This window comes from Oryctolagus cuniculus, chromosome 14 (genome assembly GCF_051225735.1).
Source record: "Oryctolagus cuniculus isolate XC-2025 breed Fujian yellow rabbit chromosome 14, ASM5122573v1, whole genome shotgun sequence".
NCBI classification, from domain to species: Eukaryota; Metazoa; Chordata; class Mammalia; order Lagomorpha; family Leporidae; genus Oryctolagus; species Oryctolagus cuniculus.
In genome coordinates this window covers 86245514-86262604 of record NC_142880.1, presented here as the reverse complement: position 1 = coordinate 86262604, position 17091 = coordinate 86245514, and the positions used below count along the sequence as shown (strand labels likewise).

At 41.1% G+C, this 17091-nt stretch overlaps 1 protein-coding gene across 14 annotated transcripts in view; it reads left to right on the top strand.

The window, feature by feature from the left end:
* Positions 1-15138: 15138 nt before the first annotated feature.
* ADAMTS6 (ADAM metallopeptidase with thrombospondin type 1 motif 6) overlaps positions 15139-17091 on the top strand; it is a 318047-nt gene continuing 316094 nt past the window's right edge. For all 14 annotated transcript variants that reach the window (XR_016220205.1, XR_016220208.1, XR_016220206.1 and 11 more), the window contains exon 1: positions 15139-15658. The gene's annotated coding sequence lies outside the window, so the exon portion shown is untranslated. The remainder of the gene's footprint in view (positions 15659-17091) is intronic.

Below are 17091 nucleotides of genomic sequence, written 5' to 3'. Positions count from 1 at the left end.
AGGGGTACGGTTGGATAAGAGGAATGGCTTCTAATTTTCTAAGATAACTGTGGTCAGAAAAACTAGTTATGTATTTCTTTTTATATATCTTTTTAATTTTAATTTTTGTTTTTAAGATATTTAATGTGACTTATAGCTAAAATTCCAAGAACTTAATGATATTCCCATCCTCCTTCCCTTTATGCCAGTACCACGCTGTTATAATTAGTATAGGTTTGTTGTATGCTTTTTGGACAGGCAGAGTTAGTGAGAGAGAAAGACAGAGAGAAAGGTCTTCGTTGGTTCACCCCCCCTAATGGCCGCCACAGCCGGCCAGGAGCCAGATGCTTCCTCCTGGTCTCCCATGCGGGTGCAGGGCCCAAGCACTTGGGCCATCCTCCACTGCCCTCCTGGGCCACAGCAGAGAGCTGGACTGGAAGAGGAGCAACTGGGACAGAATCCGGAGCCCCAACTGGGACTAGAACCTGGGGTGCCGGTGCCACAGACAGAGGATTAGCCTAGTGAGCCAAGGCGCCGGCCTGTTGTATGCTTTGAAATCAGGGACTGTGATGCCTCCAGCTCGGTTTTTCTTGCTCAAGATCATTTTGGTTATTCAGGGTCTTTTGTGATTCCAGATCGGTTTTAGGATTGTTTTTTCTAACTCTATGAGGAATGCCATTGGTGTTTTGATAGGGATTTCATTGAATCTGTAGATTGCTTTAGGTAGTATAGACATTTTAATGATATTGATTGTTTTGATCCATGAGCAAGGAATATGCTTCCTTTTTTTGTGTCTTTCATTTTTTTCATCAATATGTGATAATTTTCATCATAGAGATCTTTCACTTCTTTGGTTAAATTTATTCTAAATATTTGTTTTTGTGGCCATTGTGAATGGAATTTCTCTCTTAAAGGAAGGAAAAGAAAAAGAGAAAGAAAGAGAGAAGGGAAGGAAAAGAAAGAGAAAGAGAGAAAGGAAGGAAAAGAGAGAGAAAGAGAGGAAGGAAAAGAAAAAGGAAGGAAGGAAAGAAAAAGAAAGAGAAAGGAGGAAAAGAAAGAGAAAGAGGAAGGAAAAGAAAGAAAGAGAGAGAAAGAAAGGAAAGAGAAGAAAGAAAAAGAGAAAGGAAAGAAAAGAGAAAGGAAAAGAAAGAAAGGAAGGAAAAGAAAGAGAAAGAGAGAAAGGAAGAAAAAGAAGGAAAGAGAAAGGAAGGAAAAGAAAGAAAGAGAGAAAGAGGAAGGCAGGCAGGCAGGCAGGCAAGGAGGGAGGGAGAGGTCTCCATTTACTGGTTCACTCACTAGATGGCCACAGCTGCAGGAGCTGTGCCCATCCAAAGTCAGAAGCCAGGAGCTTCTAGCTCTCCCATGCAGATAGAGTGGCCGAATGACTTGGGCCATTTTCCACTATTTCTAGGCCAGAGCTGGATTGGAAATGGAACATCTGGACTTGAACTGGTGCCTATATGGGATGCTGGCACTGCAGGCGGCAGTTTTACCTGCTAGTCACAGCGCCAGCCCCTCCAATTTTTTGATCTAGGCACTGATTGCTATATGCTTCCCTCTTTTTTTTTTTTTTTTTTTTTTTTTTAGATTTATTTATTCATTTGAAAGTCAGAATTACAGAGAGGCAGAGGCACACACACAAACACACACAGAAAGAGACACACACAGAGAGAGATAAAGAGAGAGAGAGAGACTGTTTCATTCCCTGGTTCACTCCCCAAATGGCTACAATGGCTGGAGCTGGGCAGAGCTGAAGCCAGGAGCCAAGTACTTCCACTTGATCCCCAATGTAGATGCAGGGGCCCACACACTTGAGCCATTTTCTACTGCCTTCCTAAGCTATTAGCAGAGAGCTGGATTGGAAGTGGAGCAAGTGGAACTCAAATCAGCACCCATATGGGATGCTAGCACCACAGGTAGTACCTTTACCTGCCACAGTGCCAGCCTGCACACTTCTCTCTTAATACTGCTTTTGTTGATTCCAGTCTTTTTTTTTTTTTTTTTTTTTGACAGGCAGAGTTAGACAGTGAGAGAGAGAGACAGAGAGAAAGGTCTTCCTTTTTTCCGTTGGTTCACCCCCCAAATGGCCGGCACACTGCGCCGATCCGAAGCCAGGTGCTTTTCCTGGTCTCCCATGTGGGTGCAGGGCCCAAGCACCTGGGCCATCCTCCACTGCACTCCTGGGCCACAGCAGAGAGCTGGACTGGAAGAGGAGCAATCGGGACAGAATCTGGTGCCCCAACCGGGACTAGAACCCAGGGTTCTGGTGCCACAGGTGGAGGATTAGCCAAGTGAGCCGCGGCGCTGGCTGATTCCCATAAGTTCTAATATATTGCATTGTCATATTCGTTCATTTCAGAAATTTTTTGATATTTCTTTTGATTTCTTCTATGATCCACTGCTCATTCAGGAGCATGTTGTTCAGTCTCCACGTGTTTTCAAATATTCTAGAGATTCTTGAGTTGTTGATTTCCAGCTTCATTCTGTTGTGGTTGGAGAAGATGCATGGTATAATTCTGATGTTTTTGAATTTGCTGAAACTTGTTTTTTGCCTAGCATATGGTCTATCCCAGAGAACATTTCATGCAGTGATGAGAAGAATGTGTATTCTGCAATTGTGGAATGAAAAGTTCTGTAGATACCAGTGATGTCCATTTGGTCCATAGTGTTGATTAGCTCTGTTGTTTATTGATTTTTTTGTCTGGTTGACCAGTTTATTGATAGAAGTGCAGTGTTTAAGTCCCCTGTTATTAATGTATTGGAGTCTATGTCTCACTTTTTAAATGTTAACATTCTTTTAAATAACCAGGCTCCCAATAATTGGGTACATACACATTTATCATAATCACATCTTCTTGTTGAATTGATGCTTTAATCATTCCATAATGTTCTTCTCTGTCTTTTTTTTTTTTTTTAACAATTTTTGTGTTAAAGTCTATTTTCTTTGATAGTAGGATGGCTACAGCAGCTCTTTTTTGCTTTCTGTTAGCATGGAATATCTTTTTCTATCCTTTCACTTTCAATCTGTATGTATCTTTGTTTGTGAGGCATGTTTCTTGTAGGCAGCACATGGATGGGTTTTTTTTTTTTAATCCATTCAGCCAGTCTATATGTTTTAACTGGAGAATTGAGACTATTTACATTCAAGGTGACTATTGATAAATAATGACTCGGTCCTGCCATTTTCCCATTTCCATAAATATTCCTATTGTTTACTTTGGCTTTCCTTTGTACTTTTACTGGGAGTTTTCTTCCTTCACATTCTTTAATAATGATGACTATCTTTCTGTGTTTCTGTGTGTAGCACATCTTTAAGCATCTTTTATAAAGCCAGAGGAGTGGTGACAAATTCTTTCGATTTCTGGTGGTTATGGCAAGTCTTTATTTCACTTTCATTCATAAATGAGAACTTTGCAGGGTTGGCTGTTGTTTTTTTTTTCCCCTCTTAATTGTTGGACAGTGTCTTTCCATTCTCTTCTAGCCTGTAGGGTTTCTGATGAGAAGTCTGCTGTGAGTCTAATTGGAGATCTTCTGAAAGTAATCTGGCATTTCTCTTGTGCACATTTTAGAATATTTTCTTTATGTTTTACTGTGGGAAGTTTGACAATATGTTGTGATGAGGATCTTTTCTGCTCATATCTATTAGGAGTTCTATGTGCTTCTTGTACTTGGGAGTCCCTTTCTTTCTCCACATTAGGGAAGTTCACTGTAATTATTTCACTAAATAGGCCTCCTAATCCATTCACTCTTTCCACGCCTTCAGGAATTACTAGGACCTGTATTGGGTCATTTAATAGTATCCCATAAATCTCCAATACTGTTTTTAATTTTTCTAATTTCTTTTTGATCTGACAGAGATTTCCAGAGTTTTTTTTTTCTAACTTGGATATTCTTTCTTCTGTCTCACTGAGTCTGTTGTTAAGGCTTTCCACCACATTTTTTACTTGATCTATTTAAATAAAATAGATTTGTTTAATAATATTTCTAATATTTCTGTTTGATTTCTCTCTAAAATCTCAATATCGGGCTGGCGCCATGGCTCACTAGGCTAATCCTCCACCTGTGGCACTAGCACCCTGGGTTCTAGTCCCAGTTGGGGCACCAGATTCTGTCCCGGTTCTCCTCTTCCAGTCCAGCTCTCTGCTGTGGCCCAGGGGTGCAGTGGAGGATGGCCCAGATCCTTGGGCCCTACACCCGCATAGGAGACCGGAGAAGCACCTGGCTCCTGGCTTCGGATCAGCGCCGCTCCGGTCATGCCGTAGCGGCCACTTGGGGGGTGAACCAACGGCAAAAGGAAGACCTTTCTCTCTGTCTCTCTCACTGTCCACTCTGCCTGTCAAAAAAAAAAAAAAAAAAAAAAGAAAAAGAAAAAGAAAGGAAAAAAATATCAATTTCATGGGAAAAATTTTCATTCATGTTATGTATGGATTTCTTTGATTTGTGGATTTGCTTCTGGTTGCTTCTCAGTAATCCTGTGATTAATCTTTTGAATTCTGTTTTAGACATTTGACCAATCATGTTCACATTCTAACCTTGAATTGTTGTTTTGCTTTTACAAGATCATGTTGTCTTCCTTAATATTGTTTTTTTTTTTTTTTTGCCTCTGATAAATATTTGTTTAAGAAAACTGGTAAAATGTGTAGCATTTCAGAGAATATACTACCACATGGGAAAATGTACAATTTATAAACAAGGAAATGCAATTTTTAAACAATATTGAGAAATCACACATCTCTTAATTAAAAAGATTAGGACTAGTGGGACACTCTAAGGGAGAACCAAGTTGCTTACGAGCTTGCTATGGGCATGGCATCAATTAGTCTACCTGGAAAGGCTGCTACAGATAAGACCATTCACATTTCTGGATCTGGTGATTCTATTTTTAGGCTTCTGACTCAAATAAATAATTTAAGAGGAGAAAAGAGTAATATAAACAAAAATATTCATAAAAATACAAATAACATGAATATGTACTAATATGGAAATGGATAAATCATGATGATGTATTTACACAAAGGAACAGTTTATATTTATTTTAAATGACAACTATGCAGTTTAGGTAACACACAGACATTTATTAGAAATTATCTTGGATGGCCGGCGCCGCGGCTCACTAGGCTAATGCTCCGCCTAGCGGCGCCGGCACACCGGGTTCTAGTCCCGGTCGGGGCGCCGGATTCTGTCCCGGTTGCCCCTCTTCCAGGCCAGCTCTCTGCTGTGGCCAGGGAGTGCAGTGGAGGATGGCCCAGGTGCTTGGGCCCTGCACCCCATGGGAGACCAGGAGAAGCACCTGACTCCTGGCTCCTGCCATAGGATCAGCGCAGTGCGCTGGCCGTGGCGGCCATTGGAGGGTGAACCAACGGCAAAAGGAAGACCTTTCTCTCTGTCTCTCTCTCTCACTGTCCACTCTGCCTGTCAAAAAAAAAAAAAAAAAAAAGAAATTATCTTGGATGAAAAAAGAATACCACATACCTCTATATACTTGATGCAAGTAAATAGGATTTGGGATCATTGATAAAACTGCCTAGGACTATTCTAAACATTGCTTAAGAATTACTTACATTGCCTGTCAAATATGTTGCCTAAAATGTGGGCACTGATTATATATAGAAATGCATGTCCATTCTAATTGCAAGATCACATACTGAATTCTAGATTTTAATAGTTATTGCACACGTTATATAATGTTTGCTTTTAAAACTATACAAAGTCAAACAACAAAAGCTCCAGCGGCTCTCACCTGTACAGAGAAGTCCATCTTTGTAGTAAAGTGCATACACTCTGGCACTGTGTCCAATTAATGATGAGGTCTCAAAGGCTTCATGGTCCTCCAGTTGCTTCATTCTTAAAATAGCCTTCAGGTTATTGGAGAGATGCCTGAGCTGGACTGCCCCACTCAGACTAATCAGGTGATCCAGAGCTTCGTTTTTCTGCAAGTCCATCAGAGAAAGAAATGTAACAGAAATGTTACATGTCTCAAAGCCCTTTCTTTCCATAAGGTTATGGAAAAATTTACCTGAGCCAGTGGCCCAGGGCCTGGGACCTTGTGCCGGGTTTACACCGACTAGGTGTGCTGAGGCTGCCAGAGCCTCGCAGCGGCCGGGGCCGTTCTGCAGCCATAGCGCCTGGCCCTGCGGCTGCCTTTCAGGATCTGCAGCCTCATGGGGGAGCAGCTTCCAGTGCTCCTTCCTTAATATTGTTTCTTGAATTTCTTCATTTATTTTGGTGTTTGTAGAGATACTTGGTTTTTTCCTCTCATGGCTTTTATGTTTGAGCTGTGCCTCTATGGTTTAGTGGAATGTCTGCTCTTTCAGTGAATACTCAGAGGTATGTGCTGGTGTGGCCAGGGAGCTCTAGTCAGTGCTTCAGGCTGGGGTGAGTATCTGGGTGACACCCAAGTTGGGTGTGGTAGATCTCTTGTTAACAGAAGGAGGTGGGCTTAGTCACTTCTGTGGTCTTGATCACTCCCTTACCCCCTCTCTTCCAAGGTGATTAATGCCTGGGTGTTAGCCCTCTGTGGGTATCATACGCAACTGTGCTTCCACATGGACTGCACAAAGGATCTGTGAACCCCTCAGCGTGAGCCTATGTCCCACCGCAGTGACCTACCCCAGGCAGGCAGAGAGCTCTGAACAAAGGGAGCTGTTCACAGTGATTTCCCGGAGACCCAGCTTCCCCGTGTACCCTGGCAAGCAGTCACAGTGTTTTCACTGTCTCAGCACTGAGGGCTTCCACGGTCCCGGGCTGCAAGAGGATCCACTCTGCCCTGCTAGCTGTCCCATCCACAGAGAGGCTGAGAGGTCCCGAGCCTGCTGCTGTGGGTGCTCCACCTAGGTGGATGGAGCCTGGAGCCCTGGAGCCTGTGACTTGTTGAGAGGTTGGGATCACCTCATATTCAGGCGTGCCTGCACCTTCTACACAGATGTGTGGGGTCTCTTCTGCTTCTGCAGAATCTCCACTGTGGTTTTCCCTGCAGATTTCCCCTGAGAATGCACTTTCTCCTTTCTCTCTCTCTCTCTCTCTCTTTCTTTCTTTTTTTTTTTTTTTTTTTTTTACTATTTTCGCCTTGCCTAGAGCAAACTGCCCTGTTGCTATTCTGCCATCTTGGAATCCCCCCAGATATTGTGTTCTTTTAGAGGCATCATGCTATCTTGCTTCTTCATGTCTCCTGTATCTCTACATTGATGTCTACATCTGCTGTATTTGTCCATTTTTCTTTATAGAGTAGGGTTTGTTTTAAAAGCGTTTATGTTTAAAAGTGTTTATGGTTTAGCAGATACGCAACTTAATCACATGGCTTGTTGCTTTGGCTTTGGTTCTAGGTGAGCCCAATACTGTAGTCTCTGAGTGATTTCTTTTTTCTTAGTCAATGTCAGCTGTGTCTATAAATGGCATAGTGGTCTAGTGTGCTGCCGTTCCTAGAGATAGAAGTGTGACTTTGAGATGAATGAGTTTCCTGGGTATGTATCTTTTATCCACAGAGAGTTCAATGTCAGTCTCCATGACAAATGTGATAACCAGGGCTTTGTTCTATGTGCTAAGGGAGAACAGGGGTGGCTGCCCCCTTGCCCTACTGACAAGCCTGAGTGATGCTGGGGTTTGTGGCTCTAGGATTGTATCATACTAATTGACCTTTCCTCATATGGATAGACCCTCCCTCATGTCCTGTTTGCAAAGTCTAACTGGAACTGTGGCTTATAATGCCAACATCCGTAGTTCTAGGACTCGGGAATGTGAACTGGACCCTGTTCCAGTCTTACAGTGTGACTACAAGGTATACAAGAGATTTTACTCTGGAGGGTAAGAGTCCAGAGAGGTGGAATGCAGGTAGGTTCTTCCATTTGCCCACCAGGTAGATTCCAGTGCTGAGAATTTTAGAATGAATTATTCCAGTCCTGGTATTGCAGGGCATAGTGGGATCATTACCCAGGTCTCCCAGGTGGGAGATTTTTTTATGGGCTGGTTATGGCATTAGTCCCCAGAAGCTAAGGTGAATTGCCCTTACTCACGAACAGTGAGTGTGTGAGTGTAGCCCCAGATCTCCCACTGTTGCAGAATACAAGGGCTCTGTCCTTTGCCCCACACATTGTCATGATTCTGACTGTGATGCTGATAGCACAGAAGCACGCTGCAGAACATGGTGCTCTTCAGAACTGGGGGAGGGGAAGGAAGCAAGTTGGCTTCCTTACTACAAGCCTGGCAGTTGCTCAGACCCCAGTCAGCTCTCCAGGCTCAAGTAAGAGTCATTGGGTGACTGTGGAATTCCCTCTCAGCTAAAATTGTGAGCAGCGGGGTGTGGTGATTTCTTCCTATCTTGGCACAGTAAAATGGCAGCTCACAGCAGGCAGCTGGCTGGGACCAGCATGGCTGCCTGCAGTGGTATCTCTGTCTTCTCTCCTATGGTCCCTCGGAGCCCTTGCTTTTGTTTCTGTTTTTTCTACTTCATCATTGAAAATTTCCATTTGTCAGATCCCTGGAAATGTAAACCTTCCTTTGTTCTTTTCATATCCCAGAGCAGCTTCAGTTAGTGTGGCTATACCCTATTCAGCCATCTTGGATCTTTCTTAATTATGTATAGCTAGTACAAAGGATGTTGAATGTTCCCAACAGAAAAGAAATGATAAATATTTTATACCAATCACCCTGAACTAGTCATCAAACATTGTATACATGTATTGAAAGATCCCAGTGTCACCCATTAATGTGTACAGTTATTATGTGTCAATTTAAATTTAAAAATCTTTTATTATTTGGAAAGGCAGAATGAGAGAGAAGAGACATAGACACACACAGAGAGAAAGAGAGAGAGAGAGAGAGAATCTATCTATCTATCTTCCATCCACTGGTTCACTCCCCAAATTGCTACAAAACTTGGGTTGGACCAGGTGGAAGCCAGGAGCCAGGAACATCATCCAGGTTTCCTCATGGGTGGCAGGGGCCCAAGCATTTTGGCCCATCTTCTGCTGCTATCTCAGGAGCATTAGAAGGGAGCTGGATTGGAAACAGAATAGCCAGAATCTGAGCTAAAGCTTTGATATGGGATATCAGTATCACAGGCAGTGACTTAACAACCTGCACCATATCACCAGCCCTTAAATTTGTAAAAAAAAAAAAAAAAAATTAAAATCCTTGATAGTTACTTTGTAGGTATTGACAAACTGATTCTAAAATTCATATGGAGAAGACCCAAAATATCCACCAAAATATTGAAGAACAGAGTTGGAGGAGTGACTGATTTTGGTGATGTCTTTTTAGCAATGATACCAAAAACATGATTTTTGAAAAAAAGTTGGTAAATTAGAGTTTATCAGTGTTTAGAACTATTACTTTGTGAATTACACTTATAATTTAAGAGATACTCCTGGGAGGAAATATTTTTACCATCGAGGTCTTCCACATGGCTGACAGGAGCTCAAGCACTTATCTATTATTCACTTCCTCCCAGATTGCTTTAGCAGGAAACTGCATCAGAAGTGGAGTAGGACTCTAACCAGGACTTGAACTGCGATATGGGATGGGAATGTCACAAATGTCAGCTTAACCTATTGTGTCACAAAGTGAGTGCCCCATAGTCTTTCCATAACCTTTTTTTTTTTTTTTTAAGATTTATTTATTTATTTGAAAGAGTTTACAGAGAGAGGTCTCCCATCCTCTGGTTCACTCTTCAGATGGCCACAACGATAGGGGCTGAGCTAGGATGAAGCCAGGAGCCAGAAGCTTCTTCTGGGTCTCCTATGTGGGCAACAGGAGCCCAACCTCTTGGGCAATCTTCTGCTACTTTCCCAGGCAATTAGCAGGGAAGGTGGTGGAGCAGCCAGGACTCCAACTTGAATGCATGCATGTAGGATGCCTCTGCTGCAGGTGGCGCCTCAACCCATTGTACTACAGTGCCGCCAGTGACCCCCTCCCAAAAGTCTTTTTAAATATTAGAAAATATTTATTTTCACCATATCAAATTAAAGTCTCATTGAAGGAATTACATGTACAGAAACTATCTAGAATTTGGTCCTAATGTGTTGGCTCTAGTTTTAAGTCTCAAAGGAAGAATTCATAATTCATATAACACTCAGAAATACCTGTTTCAGGTTAATAAGTAAGCATAAAATCAGAAATTTTCTTTTAGTTTTTATGAAGCTATAAGCAATCTACTTTTAAGAAATGCCTTGGGTTTTTAGCTTAAAAAAAAATCTTTTGAAGATTTAATTCATAGTAATGAATTAAAGATCTTTGTTACTTAAACATTTTTTTTTTTTTGAAAAGTAGAGATACAGGGGGCTGGTGTTGTGGTACAGCAGGTAAAGGTGCCATCTGTGATGCCAGCATTCCATATAGGTGTTAGTTCATGTCCTGGCTGCTGCACTTCCTACCCAGCTCCCTGCTAATGGCCTGGGAAAGCAGCAGAAGATGGCCCAAGTGCTTGGGCCCCTTCCCATTTTGGAAACTGGGATGATGCTCCTGGCTCCTAGCTTCCTCCTGGTCCAGTCCTGGCTGTTTCATTTAGTGAATGAAACAGCAGATGGAAGATCCTCTCTCTCTCTCTGTCTCAATCTGTAACTCCAACTTTCACATAAATGACAAATGAATAAATCTTAGAAAAAAATGTATAGAGACAGAGACATAGATCTTCCATTTGTTGGTCCACTCACCAAAGCCAACAACAGCTGAGGCTGGGCCAGGCCAAAGCCAGGAGATCAGAACTCAATCCATGTCTCTTATGTGGATGGCAGTGACCCAAGAAATTGAATCTCACCTACTGCCTTCCAGTGTTCACGTTAGTGGGCAGTTGGCATTGGAAGTGGAGCCAGAACTCAAACCCAGGTGCTCTGATAGAGGATGTCCCAAATATTCTGTCCCAAGTCTCTGGACTTCTGTTTAAAAACTCCTCAGTCCCTATTCTTTTAATCTCAAACTCTTTTGCCTTTGCTTCTGTTTTTTTATTCTTTGAAATATGTATGTTTGTATATATATGTATGTACACATATATGTACGTCCATATCCATATATATATTCCCTTGTCTCCTCAGTTTCCATTTATTCTATCTTTGATTTTTTTCTTTTTAAAAATTTTATTTATTTGAAAGGTAGAATTAGAGAGAGAGAGAGAGGGAGAAACAGAGAGAGAAAGTGATCTTCCAACCACTGTTTCACTCACCAAATGGATGCAATGCACAGAGCTGGACCAGGCCGAAGTCAGGAGCGTCTTCTGGGTCTCCCCTATTCTTGGGAATAGGGGCCCAAGGACTTGGGCTATCCTCCCCTGCTTTCCCAGCCCATTACTAGTGGAGCACTGGGGACTTGAGCCGGCACCCATAAGGGATGCCAGCACTGCAGGCTGGGACCTAACCTGTTGTGCCATAGCACAGGCTCCCATCTTTGGATTTTTGAATGGGCGCTGTTCACTTAAGTCTAATAGGCCTCTAAAGACTACTAGCAGGGGTGGGCATTTGGCCCAGCTGTTGAGATGCCACTTGTGATGGTGTTGCAGGCACTTGGGGAGTGAACCACAGAAGGAAAGATCTCTGTGTGTTTCTGTTTCTGTCTCTTTCAAATAAATAAAGATAAAGAAATAAAAAAAAAATAAAGATTACTAGCAAAACTTTTTTTTAAGAACTAACTAGGGGATTTGCTATCAATTCTCTTACACATTTTGAAGCTGCATTTAAATGGAGAAATAACACCAAAATGCTTTGAAAGAGAAAAAGATTGTTCTCTATAAAAATTTTTAAGTTTCTACATCAAATGAAATTTATTTAGGGTTTGTTTCATATATTTAAATTAAATAAAATATGAAAGAGTATTGTACTAAAATATTTCCATGCTAACAGAAGTGCTGAATATAGTATTCATATGACAAGAAATTAATAGAGGATTTGTTTTGCAAGAAAAAGATGAAATTATGGGGCTAGCATTATGGTGAAGTAGATTAGGCTAACTCTTGAATGCCAGCATTCCGTATGTGAGTGCCAGTTCAAGTTCCATGTGCTTCCTTTCTGATACAGCTCTCTGCTAATGAGCCTGGGGAACAGTGGATGATGGTAAACACACTTGAGTCCCTGCCACCCATGTGGCAGACCTGGATGGAATCTCAGGCTCTTGGCTTCCACCTTTTCCATCCCTAGCCATTGAAGCTACTAGGGGAGTGAACCACCAGATAGAATATTGTATGTCTCTCCTTTCTCTGTCTCTTCCTCTCTTTCTGTCATTATGCTTTTCAAATAGATTAAAAAAATCTGTAAAAATTACAAGTATTATATGTTAATCAAAACTATTTTATAAAAATAGAAGAAATGAAAATGAACGAATAGATTAAAATAAATTTAAGGGGAAAGGAGGAATTGGGAAGATGTTGGTTATAGGACACAAAATTTCAATTATATAGGAGGAATAAATTCTATTTTACATCATGGTGATTATAGTTGATAACAATATCTTGAGTACTTGATAATTGCTGAAAAAAGTGTTCCCACCAAAAAATATAAGTATGTGACACAATGCAGATTTCTGTAGAATGCATAATCTTTATTTTCTTTGAGGAATCTGACATTTGATGGCATAAAGGAGTTATTAATGTTTTAATAGTAATAGTGGTATGGTAGTTTTTTTTGTCCTTTTATTTTATTTTTTTAAGGGAAAGAGTTTATTGGGGGAAACCTGACAGACTGGAGGGAAGGGGCAAAAAAGGAAAGAGGGAGAAGGAGAACAAAAGAGAGAGAGAGAGAGAGAGACAGAGTGTTCAGGAGACGGAGACAAAGAGAGTGTCCTTATATTTTAGAAATGCAGAGAAATAATGAATGCAATAAAATGATGTCTGAGATGGGCTTTAAAATAATCTCATGAAGTAGAACAAATCATAGAAATATAGATGCAACAAAATCCACCAATCTTTGGCACTTGGTAAAACTAAATGATAGCTACATTGGAGTTCATTATACCATTTTTTTCCTTTTGTCTATGTTTTAAATTTTCTGTAATATTAAAACATTTACATATGTATAAGTATGAAGTTAAATCAACATTTCATTTCTCATTCTCATAATTTTTTACTCTTACTCATAATGTTCTTAATTGTTAGGAAGAGACAAGGAATTTGTTGGAAATTTTTCATTACTCTGTTTAGACGCAGGATGGCACTCTTTGAATAAGTAATTAGCCAAAGTGAGTAAGTTCCTCTACAGTTCTGCTCCTTCCTAGGGCAGTTTGTTTTAGCTGAGGGCAAAAACTTTTCAGATAGAGTATACAGGTGATTACTGCTCAACCTTATTTTTCTGTGCTGTCTGTCCCCATGTACCTATTTGAAAAATTAAGGAAGGTTTTAAAGTTCATGACTATTTAAAAAGTGGTATGACACAAAACTTGCTTTGTGTCCACTTTTTTTTTTTTTTTTGGTATTATTGCTCTGAGATTTAGCCACTTCATGTATTTTACACACACACACACGAATTATCTTTGTTTAATTCTATCAGTTCAATACCAACCACAAGACCTGTTTCCATATTTTAATGGCATTTAGCCAAAAACCCTCTGATTAAAATGAGGGCTATCGATTCTGTGGACAGATGCTTTCCTCTTTCAAACCTCAATGAAGCACTGAAAGAACTTTATTCTTGGACATTCTGAGTCTGATTCATGCTTTCTTTTAGCCAACTATTCATGGATTCACCAGAAGAATTACACCTACTACCTCCAGTTTAGGAAGAAAAAAAAATCAAATGGGCAATAATGTTAGCAGAAACTTGAAATTTAAGAATTGGTATTCAGAAAGGTCCTCCTTCCTACCCCCTTCCTTCAAGTCCAATTCCGCTTTTTGGTTGTGGCCATCGGAAATTGACTTGGCGTTAACCTAGGACTGGACTTTCAAGGCGTCAATTTTCCCCTCCCCCAGTCTCAGAAACTTTTAAACCCTACACTCAGCGGTAGAGACAGATAAATGATGCAGCAGATTACACCACTGAAAGGCAGCATTTGTCCTGAGCTATTTTCACATTTTTTCCTGTTTCCGATTTGTGTGCCAGACTTTGTTTGCTTGCTCAGGACATGGAAAACATATTGGGCATATTCTCCACAGTTTAACGCCAGTGGCTTTCTCCCAGCAAATGAAAGTGAAAGTGCTACATTGTAGTGGTATTTTATCCTTAAAGACTGGACTGGCAGCTGGTGTGTGAACCTATGGGGATGGGGGGGGGGGGGTGGGTGGGGAGGTAGGACTGGGAAGCTTGAAGAACCGGTTCTGAGGTTTTGTTTGTTTATGTTAAGATCGCAGCGGGGTTCCTGTTTTTTTTCCTTTTTGGTGGGGAGGTGGGCTGACTGCGGATTTATTTTCATTTGGGCAGTCACTGAAGTTTCATTCAATGTACTTACTTAATAAAAAATGCACTCCACTTGCAGCTTTTCGTGGTTGCACTTTAAAACACCATCCAGTCTCACCCTCATCTGGAAATAATGCAAGCTTGTCTCTTCCTCCGCTCCCTCCTCCCCACTTTTCTTTCTTTCTTTTTTCTTTTTTTTTTAAAGCCCCACATAACCTGAAGTCAATAATCAGATGGAAACTGTGCTGGTCTTAGTTTACTTTTCCTTTTGGTGGTAACTTTAGTTGTTGAAATGTATATAAAACACACAGGCATTTTGTACACACGTAGCTACCGCGTCTTGAAATCTGCATACTCCATTGATCTATAAAGTTTGCTGTAAGTTTCCTCAGCGGTACTGTTTATGTGCAACTTTTAACATTTTTATTGTGTACACTTAAAAAAAATGCACGGAGAATGACACAGGAGATCTTAACAGTGACATTAGTCCATCTAAAGTCACTCATCTACCTCCTCCCTTCCTTTTTCCAAGAAACTACTAATAACAAACCAGGCTAGAGTTTCTGAAAGAGGTTAGAGAAGGAGGAGGAAAAGAGGCGGAGTAGGTTAGGGGAGAGAGGTTAGAGAGGCCAGAATTTCTCTCATTCACAGGGTGGAAAAGTTGACATTGTCTAAGCCCTTCTGAATGGCTGGTAGTTGGTTACCCTGATTGTACCTCTACTTCCCCTCCCCCTCCACGTGACGACCCAGGACACATGCGCACCCGACGCAGCCAAGGCACATCTGCAGACTGACGTCAGTGTGCTCTGCCTCCGAGGAAAAGCTGCCAAAATTTTCTCCTGCTGCAATTCAAGTTGGCTGGGGGCCGGTAGTGAGATCTAGGGCTACTTCAACAAAACTTTGCTGCCCTTCCTGCTCCTCTTGTCTTCTTTTCTCCTGATACCTTTTGATGCTCTGCACATGTTATTTGCATAGCAAAGGCACTAAGCTGTCCAGGAAGAGAGGGCACCACTTCCACCCCCAATAAGTCTTTTTCCCTTTCTTTCTTTCTTTCCTTTTTTTTTTTTTTGAAAGTGGTGGAGGGGGGGTTGGAGAAAGAAGGTTTGCAAAGGCAGCATCTCAGGGTGATAGCCTGCTTGTATTGAAGGTATCTCTTTTTCTGCCAAATTGTAAAGTCTCTTTTCTAAAGCCTGGGTTAGCCAGACTATAGGGTTTTATTCTGGCTGCAGAATAACTGCAGAATAACTGGTGTGGCTTTGCAAGGGGGGGGGGGGGCAAAAAAAAAAAAAAAAGGAGAGGGAGTACGTGAGTCGTCCAGTGCAATCTCTATTGTTTGAAACTTACTTTTTAATCAGAATTTGAAGATGAAAACGGTAAGGAAGACTTCACAATATTCAATGAAACCTTTTTTAAAAAACTTGTGCTTTGCTTGTCTTCGGAATAATGCTTAGAAAACCTCTCTCTCCCTCTCTCTCTCTCCCTCCCTCTCTCTGTGTATGTGTGTGTGTGTGTGTGTGTGTGTATGTGTGTTTTATGGCAATGAGTGAGCTTGACTGAACTCATTTTACAGATAGAAATCTTTTTAACTCCAGACTAGTCGGGGGTTGTAGAATTCTGGGACTTGCAAGTATTTTATGATGCAAAAATATGATTATTTTATGAATATACATGTTTTGTGCAGTGGACTTATTATGATTATTGTGGTCTCTTAACTGATCACCAAATAGTCATCAGGAAAGTAATGATGATGTGTGTGTTTTAAATCGATTTTCAGTTTTCCTCAAGAAAAATCTTCTGCATTTTATAGTTTCATGTCAGTCTTAAGTATTCAGACAAGTGCATATTTTATGTGTGGGCTCAGGGAGTAGCATTAATGTGCGAGCTGCAGCCCTGATGCTCTAGGATCTGTTAAGCTCTTAATAGGCTAATCAAAGAGATGGAAGCGTGTGTTTTTGATTTACTTTTGGCCACTTGGGACGTGCTAGACTCATAGCCCTCCGGAGCCTTGTTTATCGCGGTATGTCTGTATATATGGTGTATGGGACCAAAGTTCAGGGATATGGGAGGGGGAAGCTAGAATGCTGGATGGAGTATTGGAAAACCTTTTCCTGATAGTGTGTGCTTCAATTCCCGTCTGATAATTTCTGTCCTTGTATTAGAGGCAAAGAGCAAGAGAATGAGAAAGCGCACTGAGAGAGAACAAGAGTGAGTTTTCTTACTCTTGTTTTTATTTGAGCTGCCGGTGCAACGCGTTTGGGCCAAATGCCAACTGTCTGGGTCACACGCGTTTTATCCAAATAGATTTAGCGCTGCTGTCTGGAAATGGGCTGCTGGATGTTAACGTTAGGATCACAACTCAAACAGGGCAGCTCAGACTGTTACCCTCTGTCTGGGTGAAGTGGAATAGGAGGAGGGGGGCCGAAGGCCAGGGTGTGCAGTGGAGTGGGAAGAAAAAATTGAAGCATGGCTTGGAACTTTTTAAAAAGACACTGGAGTATGTGATTTGCAGCATATTCTTTTATGATTGGATTTTTTGGGCTAATTTTCTTTTTTCTTCTTTTTTTAGCTTACATTGATTAGACTGAAACTTTTTATATGTGGGAATGACAGTTCTTAGAATTCATGTCAGGGAAAGAAAGGTAACATAAAACTGGTATAGCTGAGGGAAATTAAGAAAGTTAATTTTAGAGATCATTGTTTTCCTGTGTTTCACAAAGTGGCAGCTGCAATTTGATTTATCTCAATTTAGTGCTTAAATGTGATCATTGATATTTTGGATTTTTGAAGAACAGCACATAGAGGCAAA